This window comes from Gossypium arboreum, chromosome 6 (assembly GCF_025698485.1).
Source record: "Gossypium arboreum isolate Shixiya-1 chromosome 6, ASM2569848v2, whole genome shotgun sequence".
Lineage (NCBI taxonomy): Eukaryota > Viridiplantae > Streptophyta > Magnoliopsida > Malvales > Malvaceae > Gossypium > Gossypium arboreum.
Window position 1 is genome coordinate 83,423,145 of NC_069075.1, and position 8,114 is coordinate 83,431,258.

Below are 8,114 nucleotides of genomic sequence, written 5' to 3' on the forward strand. Positions count from 1 at the left end.
TCCCTTGGGGTTGTAACAGTCGATTTAGACCCTAATCGAAACGATGGTTTCGGGACCACGAATCTGAGTCAAAAAAATATTTAAAAATTATTTTCTATGTTTATTTTGTGTGAATTTATATTTGTGAAATTTTCGTGATTTAATTTTGTCATTTAGGTGTCCGATTAAAAAAAAGGGCTTAATCGCATAAATTGAAAATTTGATAGTTTTAATTGTAAGGACTGAATTAGTAATGGCTTTTTAAATGGAAGCCCTTAAGTTGTAAATAGCCCATGTCTTTATAAGTGGTACGGTGGTGGGTAAAAATTTAATAGTTTTATATTATTTTATTTAAGTTATACATATATGTAAAATTAAGCTTTATTTTATAATAAGGTATTATGTGTATATATATATTTATATTATAATGCATGAAATTGAAAGCCAACTCATGTCCATTAATTTATTTAAGAGACGAAAAAGGGTTTATAACATAAAGCTTGGTTATAATTTTAAAAGGGGTAATTTAGGAAACCAAGTTATAAATTATATAATATATGTTATATGTTATATCATAAAATTATCCTAAGTGCTCATATACTTCCATTGCCGAAACTTAAGCAAGAAAGAAAACAAAACAAAAAGCTAGGGTTCGGTTATATCCAGGCTTGATTAAGGTATGTGTTTAGCTCGGTTATTGATAATTTTTATGTTTTTGAGATCGTTGCTTCGAGTACTACAAAACCCATGCTTAAATTTCGAATTTTGGTGAATATTTTAAGTTATGCCATTGATGAGAGCTTGTGATTTTTATTGTTTGATGGTGAAATATGAAATATAGGTGTTGGGTTAACATATTTTGTATTGGAATTTTTGATAATTTTGAGTAATTAGGACTTAATTGCAAAAATAAGAAGTTGAGGGACTAAATTGTGAAATTGATGGAAAATATGGACTTGTATGTATATAGGGAGCATTCGGCCTAACTAGAGTGTAGCCAAAATTTGTGTATTTTGTGTTTTATGCAATAGGGACTAAATTGAAAAAAATTACAAATGTTAGGGGCAAAATGGTAATTTTTCCATTTGTGTGTTTTTGGACAAAAGTGAATGAAAATATGTTTGAATGAGCTTAATGTGAATATGTTTAGATCAAGAACCAAAGAAATCGGATTTGGATCGGGGAAAAACGAAAGTTGTCGACTAGCAGCCCCGTCCAGTTTTACAACGTCCAAGGTAAGTTTATAAGCAAATAAACGTATTTATTGGTAGTTTAATGTTATAATTACTTGCTGTTATGGAATATTAGAAACTAAATATGTTGTGGCCGAATGTGAATAAATGTGGCTACTACACTTTCGAGTCCGATTCGACCGAGATACGACGTTCGAAAGCCCTATATGAACATTAGGAATAACTAGGATACATATGTCATGACATAAGATATCGATATATGTGTGCGAGTAAGTCCATGGCATCAATTTGTGATTCCAATATGTGTTTACGAGTAAGACCCTGTCTGGGACAGTGGCATCGTTTGAGGTTACATGTAAGACCACGTTTGGGACGTTGGCTTTGTACGATTTGTGTGATTATCCGAGTGTCCTATCCAATTCTGAATGGTTCATCAGGCAATGATAAGCTATGTTTAAAAAGGTGAAATGAGCTAAATGCCAGGTATGAATTAGTTTGTTACCAAGTCAAGGTAAGTAAGCAAGTAAGTAATTAGTATTTGTTATAATGTCTTATTGAATAAGTACGGATGGTGAAATTTTATTATAATAATCGAAATCGATAAGGATGAACATAAATGTATTGTGTTTCAAGTATATTCGGTCATTTAGATAATGTAAATACGATGGTATATATATTATGATGCTTGAGTAGAAGTTATGAATATATGTGAATTTGATTGTTTAATGATGTCTTGGCTTGTAAATGGAATATGAATTATTTATGTTGGTTTTATAGGTATTCGGCCAAGGTGAGAATTTTGTATAAAATGAAATGTCATGAATGAATGTGGTAGTTTGAGACTAAGTATACTCATATTAGTATAGTTCGGTTAAAATTTACTATGAGATAGTTATATTATTGTTGTTTATTTGCTTACAGCTTACTAAGCTATAATAGCTTATCATGTGAATATTTGTTTCTGTTTTATAGATTTTTGGAAGTCAAGCTACAAGTTCGGGATCGTCTACAAAGCTCATCACACTATCCTTTATTTTGGGTCTTTTATAAGTTAAATTAAAGATTATGACATGTATAAGCTAAAGTATGTTTTGGAAATGTTAATTCTGGGTTGTGTATAAAGCCATGCGAAAATGGCTAATATGCTATGAAAGTATGTGACGCTTTAGTTATGTTTATATGTGTTATATGTATTGATAATGGTTGATGAATTTGGATGTGGATGATGAATCGGTCAAGGTACATATTCTCCTAAATATATTACTTGATTCGACCATGATTCTTGCTAGGATAAAATATACATGTGAAATCGGTTGAGATGTTTGGTTAAGGTGCTACATGTGATTTAGCATAAATGAAAATTCAATTATGTCCGAACTTGATAAGAGTTTATTTTGATATATTTATTACATGGTATGTAGGTTTTGTATTTGGATAAATATATTTGTATTTGGTTAGGTGATAAATTATAAATGTTATGTAAGTAAGTTAGTCGTGATATGGCATTCGTATATGTATAAGTGTATAATGATTTGATTTGATGTGTAAACTATGGTTGGTATATATGTATATTAATTCATTTCCATGTAAGGTTATACGCATATGAAATGGTAGGGTAAAATAAAAGAAAATGTAACCTTGAACATAGCATGATTTTAGGTATGTTTATATTCGGGTAATGCATTGAAATAAATGACCAAATGAATAGTGAACTTTGTATTGGTAAAACAAAAGGTAATATGGGTTTTATTCGATGCTTATATGTTCGGTTTGGTCACATTGACATGATCATATTTAATTGGTTTTGTGAGTAACTTATTGGTTTGGTTATATTGATATATATACGAATATGCTTAGATGTATTTATATATGTATGTGGTTTGATTAATAATGTACTTATGAAATAGATGTTTATAAATGAATAAAATAAAATATGTTTGACTATTATCTAGAAACTTGAATGATGTGATTATTTTTCATATGATTTAGCTATTGGAGTAATAATATTTATGTAATATGTTATGATGTTTGTTAGTTGGATCGAATAAGTGATTTAATAAATAAAAAAAAAATTCTTTTGTATGCGATTGTGATTTACATAATTGAACAGATGGTTACGAATCTAGTTTTATAATTATTATAAATAAGTTGGTATAATTTTTATGCATGTTTTGACTTGAATGATTGTATTTAACTGTGTTGTGTTCGGTAACGTCTCGTAACCCTAGTTCGGCGATGGATATGGGTTAGGGGTGTTACAGGGGTAACCCTTTGAATTAAAGTCAGTATACCCTATAGGTTTGGCACGGCCTAGACACAAGGTCGTGTTTACTAGTCGTGTCTGACACACGGGCTGGCTCATTGGCGTGTGGTCAGGCGTGTGACCCAAGTCAGTAACCCCTCTAGTTTTCCCATGGCCATGGCATACAGGCGTGCTCTCGGCCGTGTGATGCAAGTCAGTATGTATGCCCTGTTTTCACACTGCCTATGACACGGGTATTTCTGGTAGCCATGTAAGGCAGATGGCCTATTCACACGGATGTGTGACCCTTATATGTTTGAAAATTTTCTAAGTTTCCCAAAATTTACAAATGTTATGGGTTTAGTCCCGAACCACTTCTAAGCATGTTTTAAGGTATCGTAGAGCTTACAAGGGACATTGTGAATGTTTTGAATGGATTTTGAGTATGAAAGTATAAATGTATGTGGATGATGTGTGTTATCTGGTAATGCCTCGTAACCTTATTTCGGTGACGGATATGGGTTGGGGGTGTTACATTTAATTGGTATCAGAGCTACAGTTTAGTCAATTCTAGGACTAACGTAGCAAGTAAGAGTCTAGTTGTACATGCCAAATATATAAACTATGATAGTATGATGATTCCTGACAGTTAAAATGTGTTTTTATATAGCAAATGGATCTCGATTGAGTCGTAGCTGACGATGTCAAAAGTAACGCACTCGTTCCCTCTCAAGGGGTAGTGCAGTCTGATTCTAGACTCGTAAATAGTTGTCAAGGGGGAGAGGCTAAGCAAGCCTTCTTCCAAATGATGAGTGAGTGGTTCACGGAGTTTGTTCGAACAAACCCGACAGTTTAACAACCTCCACCCCCGCCTATTCCTCAACAAGTTCCAATTGCACCACAAGTGATAGATCCGATTCGATTGAGTAAGGAACCTATTGATAAGATTCGAAAACACGGGCCTAAAGAGTTTCAGGCTATAGTTGATGATGACACTGAGAGAGCTGAGTTCTGGCTCGAGAACACGATTAGAGTATTTAATGAATTGTTCTATACTCTAGATGAATGTATCAAGTGTATCGTATCTTTTCTTAGAGGCAATGCATACCATTGGTGGAAAATGTTGACATCTGTGGTTTCTAGAGTATGAGTTACTTGGGAGTTCTTCCAATCTGAGTTTCAAAAGAAATACATCAGTCAAAGATTTCTCGATCAAAAGCATAAAGAGTTTTTAGAGCTGAAACAAGGTTGGATGAATATCACTGAGTATGAAAGAAATTTTGTACATTTAAGCAAGTATGCTTGGGAATATATTTCCACTAAAGAGATCATGTGTAAAAGGTTCGTTGACAGATTGAACAAAGATATAAAACTGTTAGTCGGGATACTTGAATTGGAAGAATTTGTTATTCTGGTTGAGAGGGCTTGTAAAGCCGAGGATCTCAGCAAAGAAAAGAGAAAAGCTGATTTTGAAGCAAGAGATTCAAGAAAGAGACCAACTAGTAAATCTTATCAGTCTGCATCGAAGAAATTTCGAGACTCATTTAATCGTTCTAATACATCAATGGGGCATTCAAACAGAGATCGAGTGAGACAATAGTCGAGCTTCACAGCTCCAGCTACTTCGATAGCTAGTGTTGCGAGTGGAGACCTAACTGAACTAAATGTAAACATTATGGTAAATGGCATCCTGGTGATTGTAGATTGAATGATCGAGCTTGTTTTAAATGTGGACCGTTAGATCATTTTATCAGAGATTACCTAGAGTTAGTTGAAATAGATAATGTTCAAAATATGAGGCCAAGTAACACTGCAATTAGAGGGAGACCATCCCGTAATATTGGAAATGTGAGTAGTGGTAAAGGTACGACATGAGACACTGCTGCGAGATCTGATGCTAGAGCACCTGCACGAGCCTACGCTATTTGCGCTCACAAAGAACCGTCATCTCTAGATGTTATCACAGGTACTTTAACTCTTTATGATACTAAATTTATTGCATTGATAAATCCAGGATCAACTCATTTGTATATATGTGTGAATTTAGTATCCTGTAAGGCTTTGCCTGTAGAGTCTACTGAATTTGTAATTAGAGTATCAAACCCTTAGGCAAGTGTGTATTGGTTGATAAAGTATGTAAGAATTGTCTGTTAATGATTTGAGATTTCTGTTTTCTGGCTGATTTGATGTTGTTACCATTTGATGAATTTGATATAATTCTAGGTATGGATTGGCTAACGTTGCATGATGCTATTGTGAATTGCAAACGAAAGACGATTTATTTGAGATGTCAGAATAATGAAATTATTCGGATTGAGTCAGATGATCTGAATGGCTTGCCAACAGTGATTTCATGGATGTTAGCTCATAAATATGTGAGAAAAGGTTGCGAAGCTTATTTTTCTTATGTATTTAATACAAAAGTGACTGAAAAGAAAATAAAATCAATTCCAGTTGGGTGTGAATATCCGGATGTATTTCTTGAAGAGTTACCGGGTTTACCACCGATCCGAGAGGTTGAGTTTGGTATTGAGTTAGTGCCGGGAACTACGCCAATATCGATAGCTCCGTATAGAATGGCTTCGACAGAGTTAAAAGAATTGGAAGCTCAGTTTCAAGAACTAACAGATAGAGGTTTGCAAGACCGAGTTTTTCACCCTAGGGTGCTCCTGTGTTGTTTGTGAGAAAGAAAGATGGCACGATAAGAATGTGCATAGGCTACTGACAGCTTAACAAAGTGATGATCAAGAATAAATATCCTCTACCCTGAATAGATGATTTGTTTGATCAATTGAAAGTGGCTACAATGGTTTCAAAGATAGATTTAAGATAAGGTTATTATCAGTTACGAGTTAGAGAATCTGATGTGCCAACGACAACTTTCCGAATGAGGTACAGACATTATGAATTTTTAGCTATGCCTTTCGAGCTAACGAATGCTCCTATAGTCTTTACGGATTTAATGAACCAAATTTTCAGACCCTACTTAGATCATTTGTTGTTGTATTTATTGATGACATATTGATTTATTCACGAGATGAAACTGAGCATGCCGAGCATTTGAGAATTGTATTGCAGACTTTACGTGATAAATAGTTATATGCAAAGTTCAGTAAATGTGAGTTCTAGTTGTGCGAGGTTGGTTTTTTGGGGCATATTGTGTCAGCATCGAGTCAATCCAGGCAAGATTTTTGCAATAATGGATTGGAAGCCTCCGAGAAAGGTTTCTACAGTTCGCAGTTTTTTGGGACTAGCTGGTTATTATAGATGATTTATGAAAGGATTCTCAATGATTGTGACTCCGTTGATGAGATTACTTCAAAAATATGTAAAGTTTTTATGGTCAGAGAAATGTCAAAAAAGTTTCGACAAGCTAAAAGTTCTTTTGACTAAAGCTCTAGTGTTAGTACAGCTAGAATCAGGTAAAGATTTTGTGATCTATATTGATGCATCGTTGAATGGTTTGGGCTGTATTTTGATGCAGGAAGGCAAAGTCATAGCTTATGCCTCGAGATAGTTGAAACCTCATGGAAAGAATTACCTAACTCACAATTTAAAGTTAGTAGCCATTGTGTTTGCCGTTGAAGATTTGGAACCATTATTTGTTCGGTGAGAAATGCCATATTTATTCAGATCACAAGAGTTTGAAATATCTAATGACTCAAAAAGATTTGAATTTGCTACAGCGGAGATGGTTAGAATTGCTAAAAGATTACGAGCTAGTGATTGACTACCATCCGGGAAAAGTAAATGTAGTTGTTGATGCTTTGAGCTAAAAATCCCTATTCGCTCTATGTGCAATGAACACTCAAATAGCTTTGTGTAATGATGGTTCGATAGTAGCTGAGTTTAAAGCAAGACCGTTGTTTTTACAGCAGATTTGTAAAGCTCAGAAGTTTGATAATGAAATGTTAGCAAAAAGAGCTCCATGTGATTCGAACCCTAATTCAGAATTTCAAGTTGATTCCGATGAATGTTTAAGATTCAGAGGTCAAATGTGTTTCGAGAAATTCAGAGTTTTTAGATGATTTTGAACGAAGCACATAGTAGTCGTTTATCTGTTCGTCCGGGAAGTATGAAAATGTATAATGATTTGAATCATCTCTATTGGTGGCATGGTATTAAACGTGACATTTCAGAGTTTGTTTCTAAATGTTTGATTTGTCAGCAAGTTAAAGTTGAGCATCAAGTACCGTCTGGGTTATTACAGCCGATTATGATTCCCGGGTGGAAATGGGATAGAGTGACTATGGATTTTGTTTCAGGTTTGCCTTTATCTCTGAGCAAGAAAGATGTAATCTGGGTTGTTGTGGACAGATTGACTAAATCGACTCATTTCATTCTAGTAAGAACGGACTATTCGCTTGAAAAGTTAGCTGAGTTGTATATCTCTGAGGTTGTGAGATTATACGGAGTACCTATTTCTATTGTTTTGGATAGAGTTCACATAAAGGTTTTGAAAGAAACTGCAAGATGCACTGGGTACAAAATTACATTTTAGTACTGCATTTCACCCGCAGACAAATGGTCAATCCAAGCAAGTTATACAAATACTCGAGGATATGTTGAGATGTTGCATGCTTGATTTCGAAGGTATGTGGGAAAGGTATTTATCATTGATTGAATCGCGTATAACAATAGTTTTCAATCTAGTATTAAAATGGCACCATACGAAGCTTTATACAGTTGGAAGTGTCGAA